This window comes from Pteropus medius, unplaced genomic scaffold (assembly GCF_902729225.1).
Source record: "Pteropus medius unplaced genomic scaffold, Ma_sr-lr_union100, whole genome shotgun sequence".
NCBI lineage: Eukaryota > Metazoa > Chordata > Mammalia > Chiroptera > Pteropodidae > Pteropus > Pteropus medius.
Window position 1 is genome coordinate 24,081,319 of NW_024349803.1, and position 20,716 is coordinate 24,102,034.

Here is a 20,716-nt window from a genome sequence, read left to right on the forward strand (position 1 = left end):
CTTGGCAATAACTGGGGCTATGTGCGGACGGAGGGTCTCGATTCGCTGCATAGTCAATTCCTCATACCCAAATTAAAGGGTTAAAATGAAATGACTCCTCCTCCGGGGTCGGCTGGAAGCTGATCCCGCACTGGAAAACACACCACACCAGCTAGGGCCCGGTGCCTGGCGCTTAGCGGGAGGTCAGCAGACACTCGGAACACAGAAGCGACATCCGTGATCTCTCCAAGACTAAACGTTCACCATGCCGGTGCATTCCCATATTTCCGATCTTTACAGCATTTATGAGATTCCCCTTTCAAACTAAAAAACAAGCAGCCCACTCGGAAGCCATTATGGGTGGTGAGGGAGAAGATGAAATGCGTGGACTCAAGCTGGACGTTTCTGAGAGGTCCCTGCTGAAGCCTCGGGCAGAATGGCCCGACACTGCGGCTCCACAGGACAGCACTCGGGATGCTGCTGGGGTGTCTGTTCGGGTTCTGACCGCCCTTTGTGACTTCTGGGGATGCAGACATGTACGGAACACCGGACCCGCCTTCAGAAAACTCTAGAACGAAGAGAACACACTGCCATGAGTTCACTATGCTACTTCCCAAACGCTTAGTCATTTCCTACTTTGTGCCAAGCTCTGTGCTCGCCTCGGCCAGCTGGAGCAGAGCCGTGACCGCACGGGACTGCGGGAGGGGGTGCCGGCGGGGCGAAGAGGGGTGTGAGTTTCCAGAAAAGATGATGCTGATGAGCGGAGGGAGAAAGGCTTGACAGATGGGTGGCATTTTGAAATACAGATGTTAAGGAGAGAGATTTCCGAGCAGGGGAAAGGCCTGGGCGAAGGCTGAACGGCAGGAACCTGTGAGAACTGGAGAGGTCCAGAGTTGGGGACAATGTGTGTGCAAGGCGTGAGTGACGGGGTCGGTAACGGAAAATTAGGTCAGGGGTACGCTGTGAAGGTGCTTGGTGAAAGGCACCTGGAGGAGGAGAAGCACCTGGAGGAGGAGAAGGCGTGTCATCGGAGGCGATGGGGAACAGTGAAGGGGGTTTAAGAGTGTCCTTTGGACCAGCTGGGGACCAGCAAGCTAGAGGCGGGAGCAGCAGGACTGCCCGTGGGGCACGGGACGGGGCTGCGCAGTGCAGAGGGTTCCCTGGGGTGGCTTCCTGGAGCTCTGGGGAAGATGGGGCCACTTCCTCTGGGTGTTCCCTCACCCCCAGATTCCCGGAACAGCAGATAGTGTTTCAAAACACATCTGCTACTTCTTGGAGCAGTTTCTCTGACCATTCTTTTCTCCTGGCTAACGTTTCATTTCTCTAGGCTGCAGCTGACTTCTCCTCCAAAGTCCTTTTCCAAGAACCCAGATGGATCACCAGACACCCCCAGGCCCGCCCGTCGCACCCGCGTGTGACTGTTAAAACATAGTAGAAACTGAAGTGTCCTATTTTGGTCTTTCATCACTGTGCATGTGCTTTTAGAGGGAATGGGCTTTGTCCTATTTATCTGTATCTCCCTGCATCTAACAAAGGTTTGCAAAAAAGAAAAAAATAACTGAGCAAAAGTAGTTTATTTTAAAAGAAGCAGACGGGTATGTAAAATGCCTGCCCTCCGAGTCGAGCGGGGTGCCGCTGAGACGTGCAGTCCTGGGAAAGGCATGGCCTGTTGGGGACCTCCGGGTCTTCACAGAGCATGCAGAGGGCGGGCTCAGGGTCCTCCCCTCGGACTAACTGTGGCGGCAGACACAGAGTTCACAGCAGGCCGCCGACTACTTAGATGTAAGCGTCCGTTAGCTTTAAAGGATGCTAGACCAGAGCCAGAAATCCGCACACCTGCGACGTGACTAGGACATGCCCACTTGCTGGCGCTGAGATCGAAGATGGCAGCCCACTGGCATCGTCAGCCTAAGGACAAGGACAGCGATTCCCATCCTGGCTAAGCGGGCTCTGCCTAGTGTCACTAAAACATTCAAAACAGAAAATCAAGGCAAGGCCATTCGCAAACTCCTCCTGCAGGCCAGTCTACCCTGGATTAATTTGTATATCTTACCGATGTTTTCTCCTGGGCTCTGCAGACTTTTAAAGATAATCTCAGAAAATCAATCTTCGGATATTTGATTTAAAACTCAACTCAGACTTGGCAGGGCAGGAAGAAGCTTTCTGGAATAATGTTCTATATCTTGATAGGGGTTTGGTTTACACAGGTGTATGCATTTGTCGAATCTGAAGAAGAGATCACCTAAGATCTGGAGTTTCCTTGTATACAAATTTTAGTTGAAAGGAAAATGACGAATATTTAACACTAATTAATGATATGCAGGCTAAGTATTTAAGGAAAACTGTATGGATATCTGTAGTTTATTTTAAAATACAATGAAAAAAAAGATGAACTAATGGATGAACGAGAGGATAGATAGATGGTGATAGACAGACAGACAGACACGGTAAAATGTTAAAGGTACAATCTAGCTGTTGTTTATACTGGTGTTCATTGTGACATTATTTCAAATTTAATGTATGTTTGCAAAATTTCCTAAAAAGATGATGGACAGATTTTTAATTAGTCTTTCGAGACCACCGTACTTCTTTAAAGAATACTCTACTTACGGCAAAAAAAAAAAAAAAAAAAAGCAAGGAAGTGAAACAAAATGTCTTCTGACTTACGGTTTTTACACATTTTAATTCAGAATTTTTCTGTAAGAATATTTCCCTTTCTTGACAGTCATCACGAGATTAAATGAAATTGTATTTGCGTATGTCAGAGTGTGTGTGACAAGAAATATTTTCTGAAGAGCATTAAGAAAGAAAGCTCCTGGGAACCTACGGTTGCCGGACGTTTCAGACGAGGACAGGGACAGCGAGAGGCCGGAGAGGAAAACCGACTCCAGCTGCCGGCACATCAAGATCGGCCAAAGGAACAGGAGAAAAGGGCCACGTGATCCCAAAACAAACGAAGGGACAACGTCCCCGCCCTGCAGCCCAGGTCCTCGGGGCTTGGCTCGTCACTGCACCCCACCCGGGGGACCCCACCCTGGGGACGGACGCTGCCAGGAAAAGGGACACTGCTCGGCTGCCAGCGGCGGTGGGGTGGGGCGCAGGAAAGGGGCTGCGGGAAGGTGGGGCGCAGGACGGGGTGCGCTGCAGATCTTCACCGCCTTTTTGAGAGGGGAACATCCAACGCTCGTAGAGGTGAAACTTCTTGCCAACTCCTCCTCCTGCTGTTTGCGGAGAGACTTAGTCAGAACCTTGAAATGTTTGCGAGCGAGCAGGTAGGACCGCCAGCTGCCTAGCGAGAGACCCAGTACTTCTCCCCGGCCGACCGTCCGCTCGGCTCCGAGGGTCTGAGCTGTTCCCGAGGCCACACTGCCTGATGATCGACGGGGTTGCTTTCTGCCACCTGACAAGGGCTGGGGGGCCGGATGTCCACTCATCACACCGGGCACGGCAGAGTGGGACACAAATGTCCTCGTCTGCAGCAGACAGGCGCCCACCGGTCTACTGTGCTGACTGGCACAGCGAGGGGCTTCCGAAGGTCACGAGTATGTTTGGGACGGGAGCAGTGCGGGTGTAGGCAGAAACTAGACAGTTGCCTGCTTTAACGCGCACCGAGAAAGTCCACCAAACACACACTCTGTTTGCCAAAATACAAGTGTTTTAATGTGTCATCTGGATGGTGATGACACTAACTCATGGATTCCCCTGGGGCGATGGCTACAGGTAAACAGCCTGATGAAATATCCTCAGAACGCCAGACTTCGCAATGAACAGCTCCTGCCATTTCCAGCGAGTTCCACTTCCTCCGGCCCTCCAGGAAAGTCCTGCCAGGATTTCACCCAGCCTGGGGCTGAGGTCGCGGGGTGCTCCGCCCTGTGGACACAGCAGTCCCTGCGTCCTCGTCCCTCCTCGGAGCAAAGCTGAATCTCCCCCTCCTCCTTCTCCACCACGACCACCGCCTCAGCCAATGTCTGCGGATTTTTCAATAAACTTCGAGGGCTTATCATGGGCACCGTGATGTAAAATACGGCCAGCGGGGCCTGTCAGGGGATGCTCTTAGAGAGTGCCTCAAAGGGACAGGCACGCACTGTCCTTATGAGCTGAAACCGAGACACCGTCATGGGTCGGGGTCACCGTGGGCGGAAATGGACACGCCTTACCTCCGAAGCCGTGGCATGCGTGAAAAATGCACACTGACGTCACATGCAAGACCCACACCCGGGGTCACAGGGCTTGGCTGCCTGTCCCCAACCCAGAGCTCCCTGGGGCTCTGGAGAGACACACATTGTCCGGGACCCGGCAGCAGATCGTTTCAGTTTTGCGAGACGAGGGTCTCTGTCACATTTCTGCCGCTCCACGTGAAAGCAGTCACGGGTGACACGGACAGGGATGACTGTGGCTGAGTTCCAACCGAGTTTTACTTGGGGACCCTGAAACCTGAATTTCATGTACTTTCCATGTGCTATGAAAGATTAATATCATCTTTCATTTAAAAAAAAATATCTATATTTAAAACAGTGAAACCGTTCTGAGCCCGTGGACTGTATGTACGAAAACAGGCGACTGCCAGGGTCTGTCCCCAGGCCAGTCTGCCGACTCCGGCTCTGGGGACAGTTGCAGCTGGATTTATTGTCAGCTGGATTTATTGTCACCGACAGACGGCAGCTTTTCCTGCACGCAGAGCACGCTGTGAGGTCTGGCAGGCGCGACGTCTACGACCCTCGTGGATGCAAATAACTCGTGTTATTTGCCCGAACTGGGCAGTGGCCTCATTACCCGACTCGTGTAATCGGGAGCGAGAAAGGCCGCCCACGAGCCATCGCGGGTCCCGGGGTCGGCATCGGGGTGACTCCGAAGGCCCTCCGTGGCCCGCCAGAGAGACGACCGCCAAACCGGCACAACCTGGCTTCTCGTCACTCGTCTCAAATGTCACGGAAATGGTGGCTGGAGGGAAGTACTCACAGCTGGAGGCCATGACACTACGTGCAGATAGGACAGGAACGTTTCCGGGGAAACCTTTCCGCTCCGACAGCTCGCCCAAGAAACTGGAGGCTCCAAGAAAAAAGGGGGCCTGACTAGCTGGCCTGAACGTCGCAGGCCGGCGTGACTGCTTGTCTAAGTTTAGGGGTTCGGCATCCCCATGGACGAGAGAAACAGAGCAGTGAGAAGACATGTCACGTAACCTTAGCTCCTGGGCGTAACGGCCACACACACTCACACACCCCTCAGGGCACACCTGGCTCTTCATGGAGATGCCCACGAAACGGTGACCCGGGAAGGACCTGCACGTAATGAGGCTGGAGGCGGGGAAGGGGCCGCGCCGTCAGGGTGCCCGTGGACGCCACGACGCCTCCCTGGGCCGTGCACCGGACAGGGACACAGGGATGGGGGCAGGGCGCTGCTTCGAAATGCGGACTCCGTCCCTCGGCCTCTCCACCGCCAGCCCAGCGGACGTCAGAGACAGCGGCCATCGCGACCCGTCTCCACGGGCCTCCTCTGCAGCAGCCACCGCCGCCCACTCTGTCTCCCCCTTTCTCCTCTCAGAAATGGTTCCCAACATCTGTAAGCCGACCCCACTAAACAAAGCCCCGAGCAGCATCTTGACATCTAGGGCTGGGTAATTCCTGCTGTGTGGGCCGCTCGCTCGCACTTAGTGTTTGGCAGCAGACACTGCCTCCCGTCTCTGGAAGAAAGAAAGAACACTCTCTCTCTCTCTCTCTCTCTGACTCTCTCTCTCTGTCTCTCTCTTCTGTCTCTCTGTCTCTCTCTGTCTCTCTGTCTCTCTCTCTCTCTTATCTGTCTCTTCTCTGTCTCTGTCTCTGTCTGTCTGTCTGTCTGTCTCTGTCTCTGTCTCTCCTAAGATGAACGGTAAAGGGCTTGTGAAAAGCAGAGACTCTAGCAAGATGCAGACAAACGGGCAGAAGAAAGAACAATGCTGAGACCCGTCTGGACAGGAGAGTGGGCGTCTGAGCCAAGCCACAGCCCCGCACGGCCGGGCAGAGCCCCACACGGCCGGGTCACTCTTCCATGCGCCCAGGGAGGTGCCAACCAAGCTGCGATGTCTCCACTGTGGCAGGGATTTTTCCTCTAGAGGCCCAGAGCTGAGAGCCGCCCTACGCCAGGGAACCACGTGGGCTTCGACGACAGGTGTTGGTGGCAAGTTCAACAGACCGAAACGCAGTTCTGCTTCCCATGGCCGGGGGCAAGCACAGGGGCGGGGCTGGCTCCGCGAAGGATGGACACGCAATTTTCCCACCAACCTGGCAAAGGCCGGGCGGAGCTTCAGAGTCAGAGATGCGGTGTTTTAAAGGCAATCGAGAAATGAAGTTTCTCACGCCACCGGTACCTGCTTGTGTCCGCAGGCTCTGGAACTTTCTGCTCACTTCTGGTCTCGATGGCGGACCACTGAGTCCCCAGTGCTCGGGAGACACCCTGGAACTCAGCAAGTTCATGACCTGCCCTTGACCCTGCTGCTTAGTTTAATGGTTCTGGGTGTTTAACCCTAGGTCCTGGCTGGGCCACAGGAGCGCGGAGCTCGGTGGCCTGGGCTCTGATGATGGCTGCAGGCATTCCCAGGGGGGCTACAAACATCTGCAGAGGCGATGACGTCACCAGGCCGAGGTGTATTTTCCAAAAATCCTTCAGCTGATGACCTGATGGGACTATTCGCGCCTCACCCCTGTCGGAGCGTTAACCTTGCTGGCGGGGCCCTCATGCTCAGGCTGCCCGCCCTCACCTGCCGCGTTCATAAACGTGAGTTCAAGTGAGCGCACACCTCCCCAGAGGCAGCGCACGGCCGCCGGGAGCCGTGTGCACACGACGCGTCTCCCTTTCGTGTGACTATACACATTCGCCATTATTTAATTCCCCGTACTCGGGATGATGAGTGCAGCGTGGGTGACCAGTAACTGGCCGGCCCTGCGCCTGGCACATCTCACACCCCGCACACCAAGGGCCGTTCACTCGGCTGAGAAGCCAAGCGAGCTGGGAAAAAACCCCAACGTGGTCCAAAGGAAGACGGGGGGTGGGGGAGGAGGCAATTTCCTTCTCTCCACAGGCAGAAACGAGCAGGTTATTTTTTAAAAGGCCGTGTTCACAGAGCAATTGCCACAAGTAAACGTACAGTCGCTTCAGAATCTGCACGCTGCGCGTTCTCACTTCACGAGCGAGCGGACGAGCTACGGGTTTGGCCTTCATTTCCGGCGTCTCTTTTCTCCCCGTCCAGTCACAACTGCCAACCTCTTCCGTTCACTTTAGAGCCAACGTGTCAGCGTAGGTTAGACGCTGAAGAGTCCAAGGTTTGAGAGGACCAGGCGTCCTCAGCTCTGTCCTTGCCGTGATGCGAACGGTCACCTCTGAGCAAGCCGCTACGCTCGCCAGCTGCAGAATGAAGGGCCGGCTAAGTCACTGCTCAGATTTCTCCCTATTCTAACGTTTGACGATTGTCTCTCTCTGTAATGACTTGAAACAAACAACCCTATCAAAATCCACTTTTAACTCCCACTCAATTGTAAAAAAAAAAAAGCCCATCCAACTCCTAAGAAAGTGAAATCAAAAACAGAGATATGTTTTTACTATTGTTGGCCAGAAACTGGAAACCCACATGTCCACAGGTGGACAGGCTTGCTCACGAAGGCGTGAAGCCGACTGGCACGGGCCCTGTCTGTAGGAAGTGACTTCTAGCTCCAGGCTAATGCTCTTGCAGGGATGCAAGTGTCCAGGTCATGGAGAGAAGTCAGAAATTCAGACTTTTCTGATATTTCAATGGTTGAAACTTTGAGAGGCAAACATGGGTAGGCTAGAGAAAAAAAAAAATCATGGTCCCTATTCAATACCGGCCTGTCCTCTTTCCAGGTGACACCTTTAGGCTGAGGGCTCCCATCCAGGTCTCTGGCGTGGCTCTCCTAAAACCCAGCTCATACATGTCATGCATCTCTGCTTGGACGCCAGGCGATTTCAATGGCATCGCTTTGCATACTGCTGGTTTTCTCCCAGGGCATTCAAGAACTCAGCTGCGGCATGGTTAAAATGCACCAAACGCTAGAAGTTAGAAGGATGTGGGTTTAGACTATGTGAGGGTCAAACTGAGACCGGATGCCACTTGTAAATTCCTAATCTTTGAGCAGGAAATGCAATGGGACATCTCTTGCAGAGTTAATCTTTTTAGTAAACCTAGTTAAGTTTTCTTCCCTCCTTTCTTTGGGAAAAACGCTCTCTCCCTCAAATCCTGATAATTGCCCTGGCGACTCAGATCCTCTGGCCACTGATAAGGGTCATCAGCCCATTGTTAAGCAGAAATGGTGTTAAGCCAGGCTGGGCCCTTAGAGGCTGGGGGGAGGGGACTTTAAGCCAAAGGTCTTTCTTTTTACTCTTTGAGAAACATGTTAACCAAGCCTGTTTCCCTTTACTCACTTAATAGGTAAATCAATAATAGAAATTAATAGGTGTAAGATTTAAATAACGAGTTTGCATTTTCTTTTCCTTGTCTAGGGACTGAGGTGGCACTTCAGCAGGAAACCCGAGACCCCACCCTGACTGAGGCAGAAAGAGAAAGAGCTCCATGGAACCCCCTAGGCAGGGACAATGGCCCTTCTCAGCAGGAAACAGATAATGAAGAAGAGACCTCCCATCCCTCAGTATCCATACCAATAATAAGGGGGTTCATGGCTCTTAGGAAAGAGTTAGGCAGGAAAGTTAGTTCCAGGGTTTCGGATCTGCCTGCAAAGACACTGAGGTTGTCCTATCTCAGAAGGGGTCCGCCCTAAACCACCCACAATTAAGCAAGCCAGAAGGCATTTTTTAACTCATACAAAGAAACCAGTAGGCGGAGATTTAGGTACCAGTTTAAGCCAGTCACTTGCACCTGCTCAATGAAGACCCCAAGGACCTTCAACTCACCTGAGTCTCATTATACCCTCATTATAATATGATGCACATGCCCGGAACTTCATTAATATCATTACAACAGACTGAATTCTGGGAACGAACATGCGCACGATGCAAAATGATGAATCACCGAGTCCTGTCAATCTTAGTAGTCCATCACGGAAGCCCACTCTAAGTCACCACCCACAGCAAAAAGGCATAAAATCCCCAAAGTCCTTGTTGCCAGGCCTTTTGAGTCAGGATTCTCTTGGTCAGGCCCAAGCCTGCTTCCACGTCTGAAGTGGACTTTTCTTTCTAATAAAACTTTTCTACTGTATTTCGGTGTCTTGCTCAATTCTTTGTTCGAGAGGAGCCCACTCTCCCGTGACAGTACCCTGCTAAAAAGCCGCGTCCTTACCAGGCCACGTGCATCATGCAAATGGCTCGCTTCCCTCCAGCACTTGTCAGTGCTTTTAATAAATGTGCGCTCAGGTTGAGGGCCTTGTTCAACAACGGGCATCACGCGCCCTTCCGGAGCAAACATTCTTGTCCTCCCGCCGAGAACTGGGGAGTTCGCTTTCCGGACAGGACGTGGTTCTATCCGTGTGCACTCCCATCTGCAGCTGTGCTAATTCCATGAACTTTGAGATCAAAATACAGCCGGGTCATTGGGAATCGACTGCACATTTTCTCCAAACGAAAGTCAGGTTGGTCTGTGGTTTGGGGTAGAAACACAGCTTGGGAGGGGCGACCCCAAACCACCATCACCAGCCACTCTGTGTCTCTTTAATTCCGCTAAGATTTACATTAAAAAAAAAAAAGGTTCAAAGGAAAAACAAGGCTGCGTCCCAGCAAGAAAAACAAAAACGAAACACAGAAACAGGTAAGTTTCATGCTTACAAAAAGCAGTTAGGTTTTCTCCTTTAAGTCACTTTTATGATCTATGAAGCTGATTTCTAAATCTTAAAACTTTGCATAATTCGCACAACGGCCACACCTCCTGGGAAGGGCCCTTTCGTTTTTTATTCAGGGTGTCTTAGTGCAAGACCAACGCTAAGAATTGTATGAGACAGGCCCATCTCCCGAATGGAGGTAAATAAAACTGAATGCAAAACTCTAGTGGAGAAGTACACTGTCTCCATTGGTGCCTTCGTGGATTAACATGCACTCTTGTATCCTAAGAAACTGGTAAGACATTTTCGTCATCCATTAAGGGGAATGGAAAGGACACCTCAAACAGTCACCCTCACTACTTCTCAAATTGTGTTGCCGAAGTTACATCTCTTCAAGTGTCTTTCTTCAGCCCTGTGGGAAAAGTCGCCCAGTCTTTCTAAGTAGGGAGGAGGCCGGAGAGCTAAGGTGTTCAATCGGCCACATTCAGAGCCTCCAGGGGACACCTGCAGAGCCGAGGGAGGTCTCTGCCGGGATTGCTAATGACCCCATCCCCACACCAGTGCCTGGGACCTATGGAATAAGGGCTGAGAACGGCTGCTGGCCTTTCAAGCTACATACTTCCTCTTCCCCTCCCCCTCCTCAGGGATGGTAAACAAAGCCTTCCAACTGTAAAGCCCAGGGACTAAAGAGTGACATACAAACTGGTCCCCCACACTCAGAGGCTTTTGTTCCTTGTCTTAGGTTTTCACCTTTGCTTTTCCCCTTCTTTAATAAACTTTCCTTTGGACCCTAACTTCAAGGCGTGTGTTGAATTCTCTCTACGCTCTCGTCCGAGACCCCTATGCTCTCGTCCGAGACCCCTGCCCTCTCGGCGCGGAGTTCAGCCTGCCCACCCCAATCCCTGCCCCTTGGGGACATCTGCCCTGCCCTGCGTCAGCTTTTCTGCCACCATTCATTCCTTGACCCTGACGAAGATGAGTCCTGGTCAGAATACTTTGAGGTTAGACACTGGATGGCTGGGAATACACACAGAAGGCGAGGGTGGCAGATCCACACCGTGGACGTTTACGTACGTAAAGAAACAGCCGGCCCCAGGTGAAGGCAGTTTCCACGTCACAAGTTCGGACAAGTACAAACTGTCACACTGACCCCTGAAGCAGGCGATGACCTGGCTAATTACTCTCCCAAAGAGATCCTCTTGTGCGCCCCTCCCGATTCGTCTTGTCTGAGGAATCCCGATCCTTCTACGATGACTATTTTTTAAAAATGTCTACAATGATATGTTCACACAGGTAAGAAAGTCACAGGGATACAAATTTTTGTTAAATTATTTGATTTCTTACCATCGGGAAGAAAAATGTTGAAAATTTTATTTGTGATTTAAAAAATAATTTAGGGGAAATAGTATTCATAATTGAGAACTGGTATTCCCCAAAGTTAGCTGCTTTCCTATGTTTGGATAAACCTAGGTTTAATTTTGTCTGACTTTTTCGGGGTTCGTGCTTAGCCCCAGGATTTACGCTGAGAAGTCTGTACTCAGCATCAGACCCGTGAACACAGAGTCCGGTATCAGACTCAGTGCAGGTCACGCTGGGAGGGGGTGGGGACGGGAAACGCAGGTCCTGGGCATCCTCCCACCACCCGCAAATCTGAACGGGTTTGTGCCCCTCGCCGCGGGTGCCTCCGGGCTGCTGGCCCCGCCTCAGTGTGCAGCTCCGTCTTCTCTCTCCTTTGTCTTCACTGGACTCCTTCCCCCTTCTCGCCCCTCGAAGCTTTGCTAAGTGACTGACTCCCAAATCTCTAAATCACATAGCGTGCTAATGGATGTTAATGGCTCTCCGACTATTTAAATTTTAAATGGAAATTCCTATAGGTACACTGGCAACCCAAAGAATAAATATTTAATAGTGTGAATTGCAGGAAAAGTAGCGAAGGCCATTTCAGAGCCGGTATTCTGCTAGCCCTCATCAACGGGAGAAGGCTTCCTTGAAGGGGGATCCTGTAACAGATGCACAAAAGCGAGTGATTCCAGTGTTTGCCTAGAGCAATGGTTTCCGGCTCTGAGGTGAACCATGACCTTGAGGATCTTTTTAAAATGGCAGCCTGGAGACCTGTCCCCAGAGACCCTGTTTCAGTAGGTTTTAGGTAGAGCCCAAGAATCCATGTTTTAACAAATAACACAAGTGATTCTAAGGCCAGTGATCCAGAAAGGACAGCAAGACACACCTGCCAGGGGAAAGCCTATTGGAATGTCCCAGCCGAGGCTCAGAATGCAACTTCTCGGCCCGCATGTCCTTGCAAAACTCAGCGCACCTTTGCTCAAATATCAAAGGGCTGAAACACATTCCGTCACTGGGTTACCGTAAGGGATAAACGAGTTCGCCTCACACTGCAGTTAGCCGCCACCGTCATCAGCGCCATCATGAGAGTCATCAAGGATGGAAGACACCCAAAGTGTGTTCGCACGTCCCAGGCACCGGCCTAAGTGTTTACCTGGACGAACTCAAATCCCAACGGGTGGGCACCGCGTCGGAGGGACTACCCGAATCACATCCAGGAGTAAGCATACAATTATGTTCCTCCCATTAAACATTAATGCCAGGAAGATCACGTCGCCGACAGAACGCTTGATAGAAGTCGCTGACTGAGCTTCTCCGTGTGCAAGTGTGCGTGCGTGTGGGGGGCGGGTGTGCACGGGAGGCCGATGTGGCCACTCGTACAGGCTACCAGTCTTGTCCTGCCCGTTCTTTTCAAGTCAGCAGCCTTGTCCTGACTTTCACTCCGCTCACTCTCTTCCTGTCATTTTCTCTTTCTGTTTAAAAACAACTGTCCCCAAGTCTGCAAAGCATCGTCTTTCTACTCCACGCCTCGTAACGAGTCTGCGCCTTTCTCAGAGATGGCCATGCTGTAATAACAGTGGCAGCAGATCGTTCTGACTTACGGGGAGTCCTAGGGAATAAGATGTCCCCACATAGGAGAGTGACGAGACAGACCTCGACCACTGTGAACGATGGGATCGGTGACGGCTCCAGTCTGCCCCAGGCTCTCCCTGGTTTCGCAGAATTCCCAACACGCCCCCGGCAGCTGGCAGTGGAAGGAACCTTGTGAAAAGCAGGATTTGTTATTGGGGCAACAGGGAAGACTGGGCGCTTGTGTTCAACTAAGCGAAGGTTGACGGTGGCCAGGAGGCCCGTGGGATTGGGCCTGCGAGGTCACGACGCAGGGCGCGGTCGGCGGTGCCTAGAGCTCTGGTGGCTGCATCCTTCGGTCTGGACCTCCCCTCACCCAACCCCAGGTTTTCAGACGTGGCTGCTCCCCACGTTCTGCACACACTTCGCACAGTCACCTTGGCGCTGTCCCCACCGCCTGCAATTCCCTTTGTCCGTGTCTGGCCGAGTGCGCGCCCCGACCCTCCCCACTTATCAAGGCAGCGGTGTGTGAGCTGCAGTCGGCCCTGACCGCCGAGGGGGTGAGAGGCACCGATGCCCGCACAGCCGACGGTCCGAGCCCAACCACAGCCAGCACTCCACAACGGTGGGTCCCCGACCGTGGACAGGACACACAGCTGGTCCCTAAGTGACCGTCGTGGATGAGTCGATACAGAAGGCGGGGGCCACAAAAATCCCCTGGAATGTTCCTCAGCCACGAAAGATGAAATCTCACCATTTGCAACGATGTGGATGCACCTAGAGGGTGTTATGCTAAGTGGAATAAGTCGGACAGAGACAAATACCATGTGACCTCACTTATCTGTGGACCCTAAAGAACAAAATCAACAAATCAACAAACCAACAAAACAGAAAGGGACTCCTGGATCCAGAGAACCAACGGAAGGCGGCCAGATGGGAGGGGGTGGCAGGGCTGGGTGAAAAGGGCAGGGATTAAGAAGCACAAAGCTGCAGTCAGCAAACAGTCGCAGAGATGTGAGCACAGCGCGGGGAATACAGTCGGTACCACTGTGATAAACACGGCCGGGGCCAGCCGGGGACGAGACAGCGGAGGGATCATGTCGGAAGTCACGCATGTGTCTAACCACCATGCTGTGCGCCTGAACCTAATGTGATATTGAATGTCGACTGCAATTGAAAAACTAAGAGTAATAAAAGAAAGGAAGAAAACACAGCTGAGCCTTGAGCCAGGTGGGTTTACCTGTGCGCCCCAGGTACAGGTGGGTTTGTGTGCTCGCACAGCTGGAACCCACGTTGTTCAAAGGTCAGCTGCAAATGCCTCCGACTTCGCCGGAGAAGAATCCACAAACTCATTAAACTGAATTACAATGTGCTCGTGAATCCTGGAGGCGAAAAACCATCATTTTCTTCAGATGATAGGAGGGCTCTTTGCCCTCAATGAGCGGAGGTAAGAACGGCCATCACTTGGAGCCTAGGTCACCGGTTGCCTTCCCCATAAAGATGCCCTTGATCTCTCCAGCCAATGGTCAAGGTCAACAGCTAACACTGACTTGAGGGCAAAAGCAACACCTTGACGCACCCGAGCCCTCCAAGAGATCGTGAGTGTTCCATGGTCAAGGAGTGTATTTTATTCATTCTGGAATTTTCCGCATCGGCAGACCCCAGGGGACCTCGTTCCTAACATGTACCCCGTCTTCTCGTAACACTTATCGGTGGCTTTGCGAACACTAGAGGATTTACAAATATTTGTGAACGAATGAAATTTCATATTGAAAGAACAAACACAAACAAATTAAGTAAACATCTAAGAAATATTGCCTTCTCCTCAGATAGTGAATTTGCTATAAAGCTTTCAAAGGAGAACTTCTTTGTTCTCTAAGTTAGCTGGAAAAAAACATTCTTCTTCTTTTCCAAAATACTAGGCATTTTTCAATTACGATAATGTGCATATTTTTGACCATTCTAGTAATTAAATGTAATTTAAGATGAAACAAATTGATGGCAACAAAGAACGAAATTGCCAATGTCATTTCAGTGTGTTTATATCTAATCACCTGCCACAGATACTGAGTGATTCCTGAAGGGGGACACACACACACACACACACACACACACACACACACACACACTGGCCATTCAACCACCTGTCATAGAAACAGAGTAATAATTTGTAAGAAAAAAAAATTATATATACATATACATGTACACACATACAGAACACGTATGTACACATGTACAGTGTGTGATTAATACCCTTCATGGACGGGAGAAGGAACAACCAGACTCTCAGATGTCTAGTGCGGGGCCCTTTGGAAAGACACGTAACTGAGGCAGAAAATCCAATGAGTGGCATCTACTTATTTCGGGGTCCCTAGTCATATGAGGTCTGCGACCTCTTGACCCTCCTCCCCACCTTCTCTGTCATCCTCGGGGTCACCCACCATCCGACTCTGCTGCCATGGCGGGTGGGGGCAGAGCCCCTTGATCTCACACAGCCGGGGGTGAGCCCACGCATGGCTCACTGGGACGCAGCTCGGGGAGGATGGAAGCGTTTGACCTTGTACGGAATCATTGAATGAGCCAGTCAGTACCCCGAACTTCCAGGCCGGAAGGTACAGTACACCCCGCTTTGGGCACGTTAGCACATCCCGCCCCCAGGAACGGCCAGGACGGCCACCTGCCCCTGTTTCTCGTCCGGGTGTGTCTCGCCTCTCTAGGGGACGGTGACCTCCTCCCTTGCTAGACCGTTCTGCATCTTTCTCCCAGCACCCTGAACACGGAACATAAGGCTCTGCCCACGTCAGGGTCTGAATAAACCTTTAAAACTCGAACTTCATTTTCTAAAAACCTTCTCGGTACATTTCGTACTTCAGCCATCGGACATCATATCCTGCCTCCTTTGCAGCAAATACAATTTCAGACGTATCTGTTTTCCTTGATATGAAAGTAATATATCAGCTGTAGAAACTCTGGAAATCAAGAGACATACAGAAGGCAATACGACACCTTTGTAAACACGCCGCCCAAAGGCGATTCATGCTGACGAATTAGCGTTTTGCCGGTGTTTCCTCCCCCGCGTGTAGTTTCGCGTTTATAAAACTGGTGTCCACTTATACATTCGGATTTTCATTATATTCTATACATATTGCAGTCCAAGCATCTTCCTGTGTCATTAAACATCCTTTAAAAACATGGGTTTTTAATGGATGCGTATCTTTAGTCTACAGAAATTCCATAATTTATTTAATCATTGGCCTATAATTATTTGTTTAGGCTATCGATGATATTTGTTAATTACACTGTGATTAAAAACAAAACAAAACAAAACAAAACAAAACTTCTGAACATAAAGAACTGCGCACCTCTCTGGCCATTAAATGGATTCTAGACGAGGGAACACTGAGGCTTCTAGATGTTTTGCCCAATCCCTTTCTCAGAAGCGCCCCCTTGGGCAGCCCTGCCAGCTGCCAGCAGACGCCTCTCTCCCTGGATTTTGGCCAGGACCCAGTGCCCAGAGGTTTCCTGACCTCCGACAATCAACATCATCGTGTTCATTACACATCTGACCCCTGCTCCTCTCCTTCCCTCCTCCCAGATCACCTTCCCCTAATTCTCCATTTATCCGAAACCCCCTTCAAGGCAGATTTCGAGCGATCTCTGCATTTTTAAGCCTTGCCCATCTGGAAGATTCGCAGTCTATGCGTTTGCACGGACAGGTGTTTCTCTCTTCTACCGTAGCTGTTACGGTCTGTCCGGCTTATACGACACTTCACTGAGTTTCTCCTCTACTGTCTTATAAATATTTGAAGGCAGGATTAGCTTTCACTCATCCATCCCTGGCCCTGAGGACCGAAAAATACAGCGGCATCAAACACGATGAACACTTACTACTTTAATAAAGGTCAAATAACTTGCAGTTTCTAGAAAAATATTTGATACTTTATTCATTCATTCATTAAAATTTTTCTTCGGTGTCTACTCGGTGTCAGTTGCTAGTTAAACGAATGACAAATACACGATAAGCAAACTTAGAAATGATCTCTGCCCTGGAACACACTTCATTTGTTGGGTGAGGCAGACACCGAAGAATCAACCAGATACATCGAAATTATACTAAGGATGAGTGATGTCAAGGAAAGGTAGGTAATTTGGTTGTGGAAGGTTTCTCGGAGGGAATGATACTGGAGGAAGGATGCGAGGCTGTGGTGGGGGGGACAGGACGGGGAGAAGGAACCAAGATCTAATGCGTGTCCCCAGTGTGCTCACTAGATGGCTTTTCCCTCCGACCAGGTGACCCGGGCGGGGTGACCTCAGCATCATCCGCCACACACAAAAACTGGCAAATCCTTTCTAACAAGTGTCCAAAGACCCACAGGCTGGCTTTGCTCTGGCCATTCTTTTTAGGATCGAAATCCGTCCATAACCATCACGGTTTCTTCTCTCTCAGAGACACTACATAATGCAGCAAATGACCAGAGTGCATTCATTCACCGTCCTTCATCAACTGAGGAAAAAATGCTCCCTACTTCTTTGCCTGTTCGACAGGCTGAATCTCTAACCTCTTCAGTATAAGCCGCCACGTGCCAGACACAAAGCAAATCGATACGCTGTGTTCCTCTCGGGCGGGGACTGAAGGTATTCCAATAATTAAGCAACTCTGTGTGTGTGCAGAAAAGGCAATATCCCCAATGATTAGCGTTAAATTTAATTAATTACCTCTAAAATAAAATGACACATAAACTTTGTAATTAAGAATAATTCTTAATTAAGGAACATGTGATAGATACTGAGGAAGGCGGATAGGATGAAAATGGCTGATTAAGACGGGGGACTAAGTCCCTCATTGAAGAAAGATGTTGGCAAGCCCCAGAGCGAGCTTATTTTAATTTTCAGGGTATTCGATGATTCAGAGATTCACAACAGATATAGAGGACATGTCAACAAAACACATGGGCTCTTTTTCGGTTGGATGTCGAATGGTACCTTCGCAGCTAAAATGACAGTTGCACATTTACCCGCTTGATCACCCAACTAAGAAAGTAAACCGGTTGGCTGGGAAGCGATCCCATCTAAGGCATGAAAAGGCCATACAGTCCCAACATCTTAGCATGGGCCTGCTTCCTGAGCAGCTCTTCGGTGGCTCCTGGCGTGTGATGAGGTTTCCTGGCTGTCTTACGCGCTTGACATTTGAAGGGGCTGAGTTCTATCTTGGGCTGTTCCATTTTATGCCGATAAACCGACCATGCAAAATGGCCTAGGGAATCTTGGATAACGGAAGACACGGCACAGCCCATAAAACAGAAAGGTTATTTGCACACACGGTCTCTGTGCGATGACTGTTTCTCACTGTTCTTGTCATTTACTGCAAATATATGTCCCCTCCCCTCCTCCTCCGTGACCTCAGCCACGACTGCCACCAGCGTAGCACATAGATAAGACAGACAGACAAACGGAAAAGAAAACTAACGGGAAGAAGGCGACGCCGATGATCTTTAGTTTTCATTAAGCAGCTACCCTGTAAGATAAAGTGGAACGATCGGTAAAATTTCCATCAAAAAGAGAAGTTATAATCAGTATTTTTAAGGACGCGGTAAGTATAAACATGATCAAGAATAAATAAGATTTTTTTAAAAGCAGGGTTGAATAGGAATTTCTATACAAAATCAAGGAATTCTAGACTTTGAAGTACTCAAAAATCTATAGAAAATACTTTAACGATTAATAAAAAAGAATCCTTTCTTTTCACAAACTGTATTAAAATAATAGTCCCTATGGTAGGAGTGAGTGTAGCAAGATAATCACCCCCATATTGTGGAGTGGGCCATTAAGAGAACAAGTACTCCTCCTTTTATTTATTTATTTTTTTCCAGTTTAAATCATTAATAGAAAAAAAAACACAATCTTTTAGAATACACCTCTGGTAAGCTTTTTGGAAGAAAAACGCATTGGTCTGCACGTCTTAAGTTGTTACATACTAAAGAGGTCTGGTGACAGCTAATATTCAAGTTCTCTGCTAACAGAATGATTAAATGCTTTACATTTCCATAATGTAAAATGCACATTCTCGTGTTTCTTTGCAAATTCTACAGTTTGTCAATTTTTTTGATTTGCACATAATAAGATGCATTGTAGGAAACCTGTTTTTTTTTCCCCCCTTTTTGTTCCAAGTTTACGAATCAGCTATTTTAAAAGTTCGCTTTGATTTCTCATTGACTAGAGTGCCAGCCTGCTGTCACCACCGTCTGCTGGGAATTTAAAGTCAACTGTTTAAAATGCTTAAAACAAAAACCCACAATGAACCATGCTGTTTGATGATGGTTGGCCCATTCTTCATAGAGGCAGTATTTCTTCCGAGGCATCCTAAAGCTCTTAAGATAAACTCATTGTAAGGTATAAATATATAACTAATATCACCAGACTGGTATTAAAGGTGCAGGAGGTTATGACTTTTTCGCTCACACAATTTCTGTTCAGCCAAGAGGTATTTAAACCTCTCTGCTGAATCCGGTGTGTTAATCCCTGAGCAGTTATCACCTGAGACTGGATTTAGTTATTGGATGGCAGGGCGTTCCTGAGACAGAAATAAACACCCGGCATGTCACAGACTCGGAAGAGTTTATCTGCAAGTGACCGAAAAGTCTACTTATACCCACTGGCCACACGAACACATTTTAATTAAGGACAAACGCCATATGCTATTTAAGAACATTGTCCAGCTAAGGTTTCTCTGGAAGATCAGCTCTCTAATCAACTTTTCTCTCTTTTTTTAAATCTTTTTATATGTTTCTCAAGTTTCCAAAAGTGTTGGTTTCCTCTCTAAAATATTTTCTTCCAGATGCGATAAGCTTTGAAAACTACATTATCGAATTTTGTATGTAAGTTTCCCGTCCTTAGAAATTTCCTGCCTGGCCAATTCTTGCTCATCCATTCCTCCAGGTCCACCCTCAATGAGATTTCTCCATGACGCTGTCCCCGAGTTCCCCCAAATACACAGGTAACATCTTCAGTTCTGTTTACTGGGTGTCGGTTACTTGGGATCCAAACACAAGTAAGACGTGATCATCACTTTGGAGGGAGGAAGAAAGATGGGCTAATAATAGAAAAATAGCATTCGGGCAATCACATAATCCAGTGTCTTATTTGGAAATGGAACCCTAGAGTTGAACCCGGTGAGTTTAAGTCTTGGGGACTTTGTCTGCGTAAGGAGCAGCTAGTTACCCAGCTGTGTGACCTCTGCGAGACTCACGGAAGAGGATCAGGGACGAGGAAAGACCAAGAACAAAGGTCCCAGAGTCTGACAGGCGCGGCATCCTCCAGGACAGCGGCTAGAGCGAGATGAGTTAGAGAGGACGGCAGGTGGCAAGGCAGAGCGCTGGGCCAGGGCGGGCCTCTTCTTAAGATGTGATGAGGAACTCAGACTTGCAACATGAGGTTTTTCAAGGGCATTTTTCTATTATGACGTGCATGCAGAATATGGGTGAGCACCTCCGTTATCTATTGCTGTGTAATGAACTAGTGATTAAATTGAGTGATTAAAACCGTGATGATATATTATTCCTCACGACTCCTTCACCTGGGCTCGCTGACGTGGCTGCATGCCCCGGGAGCATTAGCTGGGCTGGAAGGCCTGAGATGGCTTCACACAAGTGTCCAGCGGTTGGTCAAGCCGCCTCCGTTCTCGTCCACACGCCACCCGCCCCCCGCCCCACCCAGTAGGCGAGACCGGCTTCCTTTCATGGCGGTCACAAGACAACGTTTCAAGAGGACCACAGTGGAAGCTGCAAGGCCTCTTAACTCAGAAGTGTCACCGCCGCTGCATTCTCCCGGTCAGAGCAGGTCACACGGGTCCAGCCCAGGTGGACGGGATAGGGAAGCGCAGTCCACTCCTGACGGCACGGGCAGCAAAGCCACCTGGAGGAGTGGCTTTGGAGTGGCAGAGGAGTGTGCACACCTGGATGGGGCGGTTCACGGTAAAGGTTTGCAATCTGTCTCAGCAGGATGGTCTAGTTGGTCCCGCTGAGGGGGCACAGCGTCTCAGGGCTGGGTGTGACGCGGCAGCAGAAATGGAAATC

General features: G+C 49.7%; 1 protein-coding gene across 1 annotated transcript in view; it reads right to left on the minus strand.

Moving 5' to 3' along the window:
* The window catches only part of CNTN4 (contactin 4), a 741,173-nt gene that overhangs the window by 288,745 nt on the left and 431,712 nt on the right, over window positions 1-20,716 (minus strand). The window lies entirely within an intron of this gene.